Source organism: Schistocerca piceifrons, chromosome 5 (genome assembly GCF_021461385.2).
Source record: "Schistocerca piceifrons isolate TAMUIC-IGC-003096 chromosome 5, iqSchPice1.1, whole genome shotgun sequence".
NCBI classification, from domain to species: domain Eukaryota; kingdom Metazoa; phylum Arthropoda; class Insecta; order Orthoptera; family Acrididae; genus Schistocerca; species Schistocerca piceifrons.
Window position 1 is genome coordinate 709,595,245 of NC_060142.1, and position 15,564 is coordinate 709,610,808.

Consider the following 15,564-nt stretch of genomic DNA (forward strand, 5'->3'; position numbering starts at 1 on the left):
CCGGTGAGCCGGCCAGTCTGTGGATGGTTTTTAGGCGGTTTTCCATCTGCCTCGGCGAATGCGGGCTGGTTCTCCTTATTCCGCCTCAGCTACACTAGTCGGCGATTGCTGCGCAAACAAGTTCTCCACGTACGCGTACACCACCATTACTCTACCACATAAACATAGGGATTACACTCGTCTGGTGTGAGACGTTCCCTGGGGGGGTCCACTGGGTGCCGAACCGCACAATAACCCTGGGTTCGGTGTGGGGCGGCGCAGGGGTGAAGTGGACTGCGGTAGTCGTCGTGGGGTTATGGACCACTGCGGATGCGGCGGGGACGGAGCCTCTCCGTCGTTTCTAGGTCCCCGGTTAACATACAATACAATACAATGCATTAAGTTACTTTGAAGTCGCTTTCTGTTGCTCTCTCTCAGATGACGTGTTACAAATGTGTAGTGAGATTCTGGTTCGCATCGCGTAGCTTGGCTGACATTTACTGCAGCATTTCGGTATCTTTAACGAGTATTTATCCGTATTCAGACTCAACATTCGTTAATCGGCTAGATGGTCAGTTTTCGAGGCATGGTACAGAGTCGGCTTTCTAGCAAAAAGTTTACAGCATTTTGTAATGCTTATAGAATTCTTGCTGTTCACTTCGTTCTTTTGTGGTGATAATAATTCCGTGCTGCTGCTAAATTCACTTTTAAAAATTCTAGTATTTTCACGATATTGTGTGCATGTGTCAACTTGCATCGTACTACAGCACCGAACTTTACAGACTTTCTGAATTAAGTGGGTATAGTGAGCCATTATTGTAATAGCGTATACGTTTCTCAAAAACAACAGTCAGCGGTACGCATCTGGCATTTCTTTGAAGGCTTTTACGGTCACAAGGTAAGTCGTCATATGGAGATTCAGAAAGAGCTTGGAAGTACATTACTTTATATACGACGTGATTACTGTGTAGCTTTAGATTTTAGATTGTTGAACGGAAGAGGCTAGGTTAACAGATTTAGCCACGTATGCTCTTAGCTTATAACAGCCTATAAGGGGGTTACCTATACATTCTTCGAACCAGATTATGAACAGTGACCGTGATCATAAAATCCATTCCAAGGTTCGTGTATACTCGCTGTCCTTCGTTGCGCGAAGTAAGTTTTATTTGACCTTCAATTTGTTCATTTACTTTTAAAATTCCAGCCATATAGCGTTACGAGTTATTTATTGGGTCTAAACTTTATCTAGGAGAGGGAATTTATTTAGGGCCAGGTTCACGATACATATTTACATGTAATCCGTAGACATTCAGAAGGGAGGGAGTGTTAACGTATTTTGACGATTTAGAATGGGAAGCATCTGCAAATGGACAAAAAACGATCAAAATATTATTATACAGAATTGAAAACACAATTACTTTTAATGAAGATGCCGTTAAGTTATTTGTGAATGTAGGAGGAATTTATACGCAATTTGGATTACGTCATAGGCCTACTTCGTGGGTCATACGACGGTCCTCTGAGATTAATTCTCAGAACGTTGTTTCGAACTCTGGATATGAGCAATTGTACGCCGCCATAACGGCTACTATTTTGATCAAATACTATCGCGAAACCCGAACCCACACCTATTTGTTTTGCTTTGTGACGCTCGCTTGTGCGGTAACAACTGAAAGGCACGTACCTCGAACCCAGGTGCTAGAAGAAGCTGCGATCACCAGCGTTTGATGTACACTAGTTGACCATCGGACAGAGCACCAAGGTTCTGGGTTAACTTTCAGTTCTCTCCGCGATGTCTAATGAACCAGGCCATGTGTCACTATGGACGACAGTCTTCCGTCTGTTAAGCAGACATTAAGCTCGATGTTCTCCTCGGCACTGATAAGGTACGCAGTTAGAAGTTGCCGAAGTCACGTCAGCTACAAAGGTATAGAGCAGGTAATCGGCCACAGAAAACATAGACGGATTAATAGAGTCGATACAGCAACAGTAGTAATTACACTGAGAGTAATAAAGTCATCCGTTAATGAGATACTTCTAAACACTATTTTGAGGTATTTTTCACTATTTTTTTTAAACTTGGTGGCCGAGGGACACCAACTCTAGTTTCTCTGTTAAACCAAACTGCACACAATTCATTTTTTAGCATAGAACCGAACTAGGTTAGCGCACGGAAAAACTTCGGTTTGAAAAGCAACAGCAACATGACTGGATGCCAGACAACCGTCTCAGTACGGATACGTTGCCGGCATGTCGTGAACACTGTGAAGTAATGTGGCGTATGAACTTTAACAGGCTTCTCGTCACGTATTAGAAGAAGAGATCGCAGGCAGCAGCGGGAGGCAATGCTAGAGGATTATACGAGTTCCAGTTGCGCGGCGGACACATCGTCGGATGTTATGATACTCCCCTCGCCCGCCTGCAGCGAGGCCTCGCATTTTAGTGCGGGCAATTAGCGACGGCTGTGCTGTCGTAAATTTCAATCACGGCGCAATTCTCGTCCGCTCGCCAGATGCCTTCCCCGTGGGACGGCTGTGGCGCTGAAATCCGGACAGGCCGGCGGCCGCGCCGCGCGTGGGCAGAGTCCGGCGGCGCAGGCGTCTCCCACGCGGCCGGCAGCTGCCTGCCTGCCTGCCTGCCTGCATGTGTTAATGGCGGCCCACCCTCGCCGACTTCCGACGTCCCTAACTCACTTGCCGATAGCGTTTCCAGGTACGCTACGCGTTCGGCAATCAACTGAAGTTTTTACGCTGCTGGTCATTCAATTTGCAACACCTGGAAAAATAGCAAATAGCTTTGATGGCGTATACGGTATATTAGGAAGAGTGCATGATCAGATTTTGTGGGTGATTACTGCGAAATTTGGTACACATCTCTGCCGTATCTGGCAGCAACAATGATTCTAACCTGCTTGGGAATCGAGTGGAACTGGCTCGAATGACAGATTTGGGGGGAGGGGGGACGTCTCTCGACAAGCCATGACGAAATGTTTTCAGTGGATGAGAGATCTCAACAACGTGGTGACCAGGCCAACAGCTGGACACCCTCTGTATCGAGGTAGATCAGGGTAGCGCGGGAAATATCCGGTCTTGGGTTATCGTGTTGGAAGAGAACGTCATAGAACACAGCCAATAGCCGTAGCATGTGAGAAACGTAGCGCCTGGTGTTTAGATTACTGTCTATCCGAGTCAAAAGTGTCAGTGCGCTCTCTCTCTCTGTTGCAGCGTCAAGGGTAGCCGCAACAATGGTCGCCGTGCTTACAGTCCGCGGTGCTCGAGACGCCGTCCCACTGTCCCTGTGAATGCTTGTCTTCCAGTAAAATAGCATGTTTCCTGACTGATGGTATGCTCTGTGGTTCAGCGAAAAATGCATCTGTCCTCTCGGGAGCTAGTCGCGTGAGGCCCTTGAGATCGAGCACAGCGTGAACCCATCGATTCCACATTCGCATGACAGTCGTGGAATTCCGACCAATGCGAGCAGCAATAGCGCGGAACGATACATCAGAATTTCAGGAGACGAAATTCCTGCAGCTGTCGTATTCCGACAATTGCTGGTAGCCTTTTCTGGTCTGGTATTGGCGTCCATCACTTGTATGTTTTCGTCTCTACATACCTATCACATTAAGCAATCCCAAAAAGCATTTTTAGATATGTTTTGTGTGCCCGTTTGCCTTAGAAATTATACCGCAGTAAATATCTTACTGTTATGGTTCTCATGATACACAAACAATTCCATGTACTCCTTTCGCCGTCTTTAGTTCCAGCAGACACAGTCCAATCAAGTTTTAAAATTCATCAGTAGTGATACATATCAGACACTTTGTGTTTCCCCTTAGACCGTGTTCTGTATTAGACAGGCTGTTTTTATATAAAACTTTCTCGGTGCTCAAAGCAGTGTCACGTCTGGGGTAAAACTCAAAAAGGATGGCAGGACGCCTCTGCGGTGCACTAAGCTCACAATAGTCATGGGATAGCGACGTGCACACGTGCAGACAGAGGTAGTAAAGGGCAGTGCATTGAGACTGAGGGAGCTGTCATTTGTTCTCAGGCGGATGCTGTGAAAGGTTTCCGGCGTGGTTACGGCTGCACGACGAGAATTAACAGACTTTGGACGCGAAATGGTAGTTGGAGCTACACACATGATACATTCCATTTCGGAAATCGTTAAGGAACTCAATATTCGGAGATCCACAGTGTCAAGAGTGTACCGAGAATACCAAATCTGATGCATTACCTCTCACGGCGCACAATGCAGTGGCCGACGGCCTTCACTTAAAGACCGAGTACAGCGACTGCTCAGAGTTGTCAGTGCCAACAGGCAAGCAACACCGCGCGAAATGAGTGCAGAAACCAGTGTGGGACGTACGACGGGCGTATCCCTTAGGTCAGCGCGGGCTGTGAGAGCAGACGACCGACGCGAGCGCCTTTGCAAACAGCCCGACAACCGCTGCAGCCCCTCGGTTCGACCCTAGAAGACTTGGAAACCGTGGCCTTGTCACATCAGTTCCGACTTGAGTTGGTGCGAGTTGCTGGTCATGTTTAGGTGTGGCGCAGACCCCACGAAGCCATGGATCCAAGCTGTCAACAAGGAACTGTGCAAGCTTATGATGGCACTTGGAGATCATTAGCAGCCACTTACGGACTTGATGGAATTTTTATGAACGACAGTTCGCCATGTCACCGGGCCATAGGTGTTCGCGATTGGTTTGAAAAGCATTCTGGACATGTCGACCGTACGATACGGCCACCCAACATGAATCCCATCGAACATTTATGGGACATAATCTAGAGATCAATTCGTGCAAAAGTCCTACAGCTATGGACTGTTATGGAGGTAGCATGGATCAGTATCTGTGCATATTGGGCTTCCACCAACTTGTTGACCCATGCCACGTAGAGCTGCTGCACTGTGCCGGGCAAAAGGCGGTCCGACAAGGCATTGCGAGGTATCGCATGGCTTTTGTCACCTCAGTGCATAACGTCTCAACGTCCCGTCGTAGCTGATAGAGCACAGGGAAAAACGGGAAAGGAAATCAACTGTACCTTTTCAAAGGAACCATCGAGAAATGCGCCTTAAGCGATTTACAGGAATTCCGGTAGCCCTAGATCTTGGTGGCCGTACGAGAATTTGAACCGTCGTCCCTCATTACACGAGTCGAATGTCTTTATCATTGTACCGCCTCTCTTCGTGCTAAAAGTCTAGCTTTCCAAGAAGTTCATCAATTTTTTCTCAGGAGTCGCTTCGATTAGAGTTTTATCTTAGTCACGACGCGGTCTGAAAACTGAGAAAATTCAAGGACGCACCATCGGAAATTTGCCAAGGCTAAGTAGTCTCTTCAAACCATCCCATAATTCTTCTGCCCTAACAATGGCGAGAAAATATGTAGAACTAATAAAACTTACAAATCAGACAAACTGGAACGAATTGACGTTTATAACTCGAGGTCCTCGCGGATAAGGATACACCCGCAGTAACAATTATTTTGCCTGCACCGATGCCGATATTCACAGACGTATCGCGTGAATATCTGCAGTGTTAATTACGTGGGGCTAAATCTTAAAGGGCAGTGACAGTACTACGGTTTTTACGTATCAGCATTGTTGTCGTTGTTGTGGTCTTCGGTCCAGATATTGGTGATGTAGCTCTCCATGCTACTCTATCCTGTACAAGCTTCATCATCTCCGAGTAACTACTGCAACCTACATCTTTCTGAATCTGCTTATTGTATTCATCTCTTGGTCTCCCTCTACGACTTTTACCCTCCACGCTTCCCTTCAGTACTAAATTGGTGATCCCTTGATGCCTCAGAATGTGTCCTACCAACCGATCCCTTCTTTTAGTCAGATTGTACCACAAATTCCTCTTCTCCCCAATTCTATTCAACACCTCATCATTAGTTACGTGATCTACCCACCTCATCTTCCTTCTGTAGCACCACATTTTGAAAGCTTCTATTGTCTTCTTGTCTGAACTATTTATCGTCCATGTTTCACTTACATGCGCATAAACAAAGCTTGGTATAAAATCAGCGAATCTCCGTTTCTCTCGACACATTTACAAGCACAGTGTTTCATACTTTGAGAGGCGTACTACTTTAAAATGGTTTAAGATTGTTCTGTATTCCGACATAATTGTCGTAAAGAAGTGTGACTTTAATATAAGTTAAATATTTATATGACACTACAGTAGTGAAGCCATAGATACATTACATAAAATTTTTCTTTAAAAAGAAAAAAACGGTTACATTACCAGTTTCAACGAACTACGTCGTCATTTTCGAATGTAAAACATCAGTTGGAGGATATATAATGGGATTGTAACCATACATCTGACAACAATTACGAAAAATAATGACACAAGGCAACCGAGGCAATGGTGACACGTCCGCGTCACTACAAGTTAGGCCTATGGTTGCCCAACCATTCATCCCATGTCCTAATGTAGAATAGATAAAAACTACACCAGGATAAAAATTGTCAAATATTCTTGCAATGTGTCCTGCTGTGACTCAACAATCATATGGCTGACATAAATTCACATGTATGTATATTAGACATGTATATGCACATTTAATCATTATCACAGCGAAAACTCTCATGAGATAAACAGATATAATAACCTCACCATAAATGCATAAAAAACAACAAGCTTCCTATGGAACGCAGCACATAATTTTACTACATTCTGTGTTCCGAAAGAAGAATCTCAAAAACACGCTGTACTCTCATGTTGGAGTGACACACTGCTATCTTGCTAACATAACATTGCTCCATTTGCCTGGTAACCCAGTCTGTCACAAGAGGGCTTGAACGTAGTATAGAAGCACAAGAAACAAGATGTGACCTACACAATGTACAATAACAGGCGCTAGATGGCGCCACTGTCAAGTTTTTAACGAAACTAGCCGCTAGATGAAATATAAACCAAACCAAACATTGGTATACAAACCAAAACACTGGTACACATTGTTTACAGCTTTAAAATTAGATAGAATCGCATAGTCGATAAGATGTGATAACAAAGAAACGAAGTTTCGTCTCAGTACAGCATTATAACAACCAAAATATTGTTGTACACACGTTACAAAATTTTACAGTCTTTCACACAGACAATTACAAAAACAAATTAAAATGCTATTTACTAGATATAATAAGTATGTATCGCGACAAAACACTGTGTATCACAAGCGTAAAGGGCAGGATGATGTGTTGTGTAGTTCATGGCCGAGGGGGGGGGGGGGGGAGGAGAATGTAAGGGGTGGCGAGTAACCTATACTTTTTGAATGGAAAGGTAAGAGGGGGGGGGTGTTCTCGGTTGTAAGAAAAACATGTGGGGGGGGGGGGGGGGAGAGGAAGCGGAGAAGAGCTACAGAAATCTGTATTTTTTATGTTAATATATATATCCGTCAAAAAGTAATATTAAGAAACTGAAAGACTATACTAACATATATGTGACTGTACACATACAATACAATTGTGAAATAGCTCTTTTTACATACGAGCCACCAATGCACGGGAGGGCAGTAACAGTGGACAGATATACATTTAACTTTTTGGTGAATTAAAGTACGTTTTCTAAACGAACTATACGACTGACATTTCACAGTATGCAGAATGTCACAATTTGTGTCACGACTTCATCTGAGTTTCAGCTGTTGCTGATATGTAGCACGTACATTTCTCTTAATTCGTTTCAGTAATTACTACAAGTCCGCCTTGTTAGTTGAGTGATCAGCACGTCTGGCTGCCATGCAAAGAGCCCGGGATCGATTTCCTCTTACGTCGAAGATTTTCGACGCTCAGGGTCCGGTTGTTGTGTTGTTCTCATCATCATTTCATCATCATCGACACGCAAGTCGCCCAATGTGGCGTCAACTGAAAAGATACGATTTATTGTACCAGTAACTAGTTTTAGAGCTTCTGCAGGCGTTACATGAATGTTATTTTCAGCAGTATGTGCACCTAAACGCAGGAGGGTGGGAGGGGGGGAAGGAAGGAGGGGGGGGGGCTAGTGCACCCACACACACACACACACACACACACACACACACACACAGTATTTGGGTGCTCTATGTTTAGCAGTAAACGAACATTACTGTATACATAAAGTATATCAAGATGCTAGATATCATCCTAGACAACATCGTGGTCTTTGGCATGAGATACGTTAAACTGCAGTACAAAATATTTACAATCATTATAAAGGAGGTAAGTCAACAATGCAAGCTGCAGGTGTTTTCACACATTGGTAACATACATGTAATGTAAACTAAGATATTTGTATTCCTATGGTTCAAAAAACAAAATCTCAATTCATGTACGTACCTACATGTTTCTGTCGTCGCCCACGTCTGTCACATTTACTAAAAACTAACTGTTGTTGTTGTGGTCTTCAGTCCTGAGACTGGTTTGATGCAGATCTCCATGCTACTCTATCCTGTGCAAGTTTTTTCATCTCCCAGTACCTACTGCAACCTACATCCTTCTGAATCTGCTTAGTGTATTCATCTCTTGGTCTCCCTCTACGATTTTTACCCTCCACGCTGCCCTCCAATACTAACTTGGTGATCCCTTGTGATGCCTCAGAACATGTCCTACCAACCGATCCCTTCTTCTGGTCAAGTTGTGCCACAAACTTCTCTTCTCCCCAATCCTATTCAATACTTCCTTATTAGTTATGTGATCTACCCATCTAATCTTCAGCATTTTTCTGTAGCACCACATTTCGAAAGCTTCTATTCTCTTCTTGTCCAAACTGTTTATCGTTCATGTTTCACTTCCATACATGGCTACACTCCATACAAATACTTTCAGAAATGACTTCCTGACACTTAAATCTATACTCGATGTTAACAAATTTCTCTTCTTCAGAAACGCTTTCCTTGCCATTGCCAGTCTACATTTTATATCCTCTCTACTTCGACCATCATCAGTTATTTTGCTCCCTAAATAGCAAAACTCCTTTACTACTTTAAGTGTCTCATTTCCTAATCTAATTACCTCAGCATCACCCGACTTAATTAGACTACATTCCATTATCCTTGTTTTGCTTTTGTTGATGTTCATCTTATATCCTCCTTTCAAGACACTATCCATTCCATTCAACTGCTCTTCCAAGTCCTTTGCTGTCTCACAGAATTACAATGTCATAACTAATTCACTTTTTAATTATGTAGTAGGCCTAAATATATCTCGTAACTTGTTTATCTCTAACTTCTTTGATCTATATTACTTGCATATATTCAACGTATGTAAAAATAAGCAGCTTGTTGTAACGTTGTTGCTTTAATTTGGTATGAAAGCGGTGCTGATAGACAATAAAAGCGGGTTAAAAGCTGTGAGCTGTCTGGGGAAGTTAACCTTGCATTACTGAGCAACTGTTTCACCAAGTATCCAGTCTAGCTTACCAAATTCCCAACCAGACTAACATTAATTATAATCTTTTAATAGTCATACGACAACCGGTGATACGTATATAAAAAAGAGAATTTAAATAAAAAGAAATAAATCAGTTTATATTTGGAAATTTATTTTAACATTGATTATTGAAATTTCAGCATATTAAACTCGATTCATAACTAAGCTGGTGCCTTATTTAGGATTGTGAAAATGTGAGATTGTAATCTTACGGAACACATCAAATATGGAGCCAAGATTGGGAGACTGCATACAACACTGCATTCATAAAATAACACACGAAGAACGTTGAAACATATGCAAGAGGAAATTAACCACAACCAACCGATTCAATTTTCACCCAAAGAAGTTACGTTCGTAGCACATTCCTGTCCGTCATGTAATTACCACACACTGGTATACTAAATTCATACTAACTCCCTGTGAAATCTTCCCGAAAAGAATAGCTGAGGGCTACTTTGATGATTACACTACATGTTTCACGTGGTCAACTTGGTTTACACAAAGAGTGTAACTCCACAATAATTTTGATAATTAAAATAAATTAGATCGAAAAGCAATTTACAAAAGAAAAACCTCAAACTGGTTACTATCGTCTTACTATTAACCTGATGGGTCAAACCATTGTATGAGCACGTGGTACTGGTCTCACAAAGTACACCCCACGTGGGTTGAACATAAAGAAAAGTTGCTATATTGAAAAATATTGTCAAGACGAGACGTTATAATCTCACGCACATTCGCATTTAAGATTGATGATGCCATTTAGAGTTACTGATCAACACGTGGTTCCACTTTACTCACAAAGTAGTGACAAAGCAACTACCGGAATATATTCTGAACTTCACACTCGAATTACGCTGCGTTGCAATTTAAGATAACATTAGATATTTTAGAGCTAAACCTGAAATAAAGGTGATTAAATTTTCAGTTAGGCTGAACTTAAGAAATCCATTGTCCTACGGACTTAGCAGAGACGCGCTTAGCCGGAGATCTTACCACTTCAGACGCTCACCGCGGACCGACTGACCTGGACCCTTCCTGAGGGTGGCTCACAAATACAAACGGAAGTGGCCAGAGGGGCAGCTTCCTATACCAACATGACAAGGGACGGACAGGACCATACTAAGGATAGAAACCTCTTTGCTTTTAGAAAGCGTTGGTCCTACTGTTCTCTAGCAGACAGGCTTGTCTGCTACCCTCAAGCATGCAACTGGAAATACATTTGCTCATTCATCCTCTCACACAGAAGGGAAGGGGGATGACAGTATCTTATCATATACACTATATAAAAGAAAGCGGATGTAGGTTCCGTATGAGACTGTGTGACATGAATGACATATAAACTGTGTTTTAAAGTGTAGTAGTGTGACAGATCGTTCTTGTTTATGTGTAAAAGTAACACGTTCCACTACTCAGTCTCCTCCCAGATAGTCAGGAACACCACAGTAAATTTAGAAGAGGAATTTATGCCGTAAATGACAGCAGATTTAAGAAATTAATATGAAAGGAATCCAACAGAGACCTTTCATTGTCTCGTTCACTTGATTGTAAATATTTTACTTTGTAGTTTAATGCATTTCATCGCAAAGATCACGATGTGGTAAAGCGTAGTATCTAGTAACATCACACTCTTAATATTTACGTTCAGTGTTAGTTTACTGCCAAACCAAGTGCAACTACATACTCTGTGTGCGTGTAGGCATCTAGCTGGACATGGTTCAGAAGATAATGTTACTGTATCGTCACCAGATAATGAGCCTACAATCACTCCGTCTTCAGGCAACGAGTGGCCTACCGGGACCATTCGACCGCCGTGTCATCCTCGGTGGAGGATGCGGATAGGAGGGGCGTGGGGTCAGCACACCGCTCTCCCGGTCGCTACGATGGTATTCGTGACCTAAGCCGCTACTATTCGGTCGAGTGGCACCACACTTGGCATCACGAGGCTGAGTGCACCCCGAAAAATGGCAACAGCGCATGGCGGCCGGATGGTCACCCATCCAAGTGCCGGCCACGCCCGACAGCGCTTAACTTCGGTGATCTCTCGGGAACCGGTGTATCCACTGCGGAAAGGCCGTTGCCGATAGTGAGTCTACAGTAACTTGAAAACTACTTAATGGAACAAAAAAGACTAGATGCAGTTATGATAATATAAACCGCCAATCACATCAACAGTTTTTAAACAGCTTTAACAATACGTAGTTTTGAAAATTCTGAAAACATCATCCATTACACAGTGTTAACATCAGTGAGATAAAGAACTGCAGTATGACGTCAGGGAGCAGGCGCGGTGTGAGACGGCGGGCTGGTGGCCAGCCGCCCAGCCTGTGCAGCGCATTGCCGGTGGCCACGCTGCAGACACAGGCGCGCAATGGCGGCCGGGCCGCGCGTGTCTGAGGGACGCGGCCGTCTAACGTCGCTCCGAAACTTTCTCCGCGGGCTCCTCCCTTCCCTTTATTACGTCCACTGCCGGCGCTTAATGGCGCTCTCCGTAATAACTCTATCTCAGAGAACGTTAACTCAGATTACGAAGCGCTTATTATGACTTTTTGTTTTACGCATTAACGTATACTAGCCGAAAACCCTAGTTATCAGAGCTCCGCCAGGCTGCTAACGAGCCAGTCAGTTACGTAAATGTGCGTGGCATTAAAAATAAAAAAAAGTAAATAAACAAACCTTTGTTTCCGACCGAGACGAGTTATTCTTCTGTTACTTAATAGATCGTTATTTGCGTCTCAAATCACAATCATTTTAGAGACGATTCGACAATCTCCCAGACAACAGGGAGAACGGAGGGCAGCAGGTAATGGTTCACGGTCGTCTTTGGGTGCATAATGAACTGCGGCATGCATATCCTGCTAGGCGATTTCCCAGACCGTAACAGATTAGCTAAGGACAGTAAAACGGTAGTGACGTCATGTTTGATACAGTCTACGTCGTCGTTAGGTCGAACGCGAACATTACGATCCGTTTTTATGTACCTTTGTTGGACGCGCTGAAGTTCGGGTTGTTTCAAAAAACTAGTCCGATTTCACAAAGCTACATCTCCAACATTACCGAATATAAAAAAACTGGGTTGAATTTTAACGTACGGCGGCTTGTGGGTACCGGTAGGACACAACCTGTCACAGCTATCTCGCTCGCTCGTTCCTTCAGTATCCTATGTGCATCGAGTAGAGATGGTGAATTGCCTTCGTTTCAGCATGTGCGATTCGGTTACAACTGTGCGGCACGATATTCGTGCAGAATATGACTCTGCACCTTCTCAGTGCCTCATCGATGGGTCGGCCGTAACAGCGCACGATTCTCGCACTTCACCGCTGGCAGCGTCGCCTGACGTCACGGTGTACGTTTTTTTGTGGGCGTTTGTGTAAGACTGCGTCTATGTGCCTCCCCTTTTAACCAACTTTGGATGAAATGCGCCTCCGCATGGCAACAGCAGCGAATGAAGGAGCTGCAGACGTGATCACAAATGTATACGGCGATTCTGACTATCGTCTGGATGTTTGTCGTCCGTTCTTTGTAGGTTACAGTGAATGTTCGTGAAAGGTAAATGAAAACGTTAATACTAAATGTAACTGTAAAATGTGTCACACGGTTCTGTATGGAGGCAGGTACAAGATATACCCTTGAAAACTAAAACTTTGTAATACTAAGCGTAAGTTAAAATTTTTCCCAAAATATGTTCATTCGCTGAGGCAGGTACTGTGTTGTGGGACGGGATTAAACTTTTTCAGACGGCCCCTTCGTCAGGGTAAAGCGTGAACTGCCAAACAGTGATTTGTGACGACTGGTAGGTCAACATATAAATTTTATCTGTGCGAAGCCCCGCATCATGTATAGCATAATGTACATATTACGGAACAAATATTTTTCCTACTTGCTCACAGAAAGTGGGGAAAATGTGTCGGTACTCCCCTGTACACACCATATATTTCCGCATATGGCTGGCTTGAAACACTGATCGCCACTCTAATGTTCAAACTATACTGGGTCTTTTCGTCAATTTACAGGTTACATTACATTTTGAGTCAGCTTCCAGTCATCGAACCGCTGTCAATCTCTCTGCATTTGTTAACAACTTTTTAAGTAGCACGTGCGACGATCTGATTGGCTAAATTCAACGGTAAATGACTGGGAAAGGCGCAGCGTATCGAATTTTTTGTTTACCAGGATTTCTCAGCACTGTCCCTCCTGTAACATCCTTAGAAGCGTTTCAGACTGGTTCTGACCATCCTGTATACTTATATCGTCTGTTCGAGCGTCGGAAAATCTTACGTACCTTATGTATTTCATGAAGAGAATCACGCGACGAGCACTTCGAGGTACGTAGGACGCTACTCCCACTCCTGATGAAGTTTCTCTGTTTCAAGTGTTCTGTCTGCTCGCGTGTGTATAGTTCTGTTTTTATAGCTATGTATAAGTGTTAGTGTGAAGGGAAGGGAGAGGGAGTTAACAAGCGATGATAGCATTCATCTTGATTGGCGTCAAAGGGGCCACTGATCTTAATGCTCTGTCCGAAGAACTTGGTCGATCTATCGTCTGGCCGGTCCGATAGATTGGCGCCTGGCGCACGTCTCTACAGTTGAATGGATCAAGTTACAAGCGCGTATTTTCCACAGTTTTTGTATCTGCTGGTGCGCGAGCAGAAATCCACAGATAGCAGAAAAGCGAGATTTTCGGGTTCCGTGTGCTATTCTCCTCTATTGGCTTGAACAATGAAGGGAAGACGAAATAGTATTCGTATACCAAAAAGTTCACTCTGTCTCTATCGCTCAAGCAAACAACAGCATATTAAAGGTACTATGTATTGTTTACGTATGAAGTTAAATGAACTTAACTGTGTAAGAATAAATAATTGCGTATAACCCAGTCACTCATATTAAAGAGAAGAGAATAAATTTAGGATTTATAATAATTTGAAAAAGGGCCATGATAGAAAGCGTAATCGATCTTATGGTGTGTGGCGCATTCTAATTATATCTGGTGGGTTTAATTATTAATCAGTATATAACAGTTAATTTTATTTTGAGACTTGGAATCTGAACTTAGAAGTGGAACTTTTTTCCAAAGATTCACTTCATTTTTACGATATTGCAATGCTTGTGTTGTTCAGAAGTACGATGGAGTGTTCCTTCGGACACACAGGCGACTACAGCCATTCTCAAATACGTAAAATGTGTTTCTGGACGGCCACAGCTGCCGCAGTGCTTGCATCGTATTCGTGAACAACGCTGGCACTGCAACATCGTATTTGTGCGCGGGCGCTCGGCAAGTGACTTTCCATTAAAATGTCTCTCCTGTAGAGGAACAAATATAATGGATGTACGGGTGCAGCTTGTAGACACCTGACTGACGACATATGGAAGTCTGGGTTTGGCCGTGAAGCGTGGTCGGATAGTCAAATAGCAAGGCGACCGCTCGCGGAAAACGGGAATTCTGGGTCCGAGTCCGTCCAGCAAAAATTTTCATGTTGTCATTCGATTATAAGGTGGCTATTGTCGATATTCGCAACTGCGAATACATTTCATGAACTTAAGTTTATTTATGAATACTGTCACCAGAGAGGACAAGCAGCAAATAAACGAATGCTTCTGGTTGGTTAATACGCGGCACACTGAAGCTACTAATAAGACATGCAAGGTGCAGTAGGCTAAGAGTGGGAGAGAGCGACACCCTGAGTATCGAAAAACAGACTGGTGGTCGTTAGTGAAGAAGCAGTAAGTTAAAGGCTGGCTGCCGACTTACCAAACCTGTAAACAGATACAGACACCCAGAAGTGAGAATTTAGTTTATGGTGTTTGTAACTAGTTCCAGAGTTGACTTAAAAATGTTAGGCCAGTGATAATGATGTAAATACACTGCTGGCCATTGAAATTGCTACACCAAGAAGAAATGCAGATGATAAACGGGTATTCATTGGACAAATATATTATACTAGAACTGACATGTGATTAAATTTTCACGCAATTTGGGTGCATAGATCCTGAGAAATCAGTACCCAGAACAACCACCTCTGGCCCTAATAACGGCCTTGATACGCCTGGGCATTGAGTCCAACAGAGCTTGCATGGCGTGTACAGGTACAGCTGCCCATGCAGCTTCAACACGATACCATAGTTCATCAAGAGTAGTGACTGGCGTATTGTGACGAGCCAGTTGCTCG

General features: G+C 43.5%; 1 pseudogene; it reads right to left on the reverse strand.

Annotated features, from left to right (window-relative positions):
* Positions 1-11,363: 11,363 nt before the first annotated feature.
* Positions 11,364-11,480, reverse strand: LOC124799930 (annotated as a pseudogene).
* Positions 11,481-15,564: the final 4,084 nt, after the last annotated feature.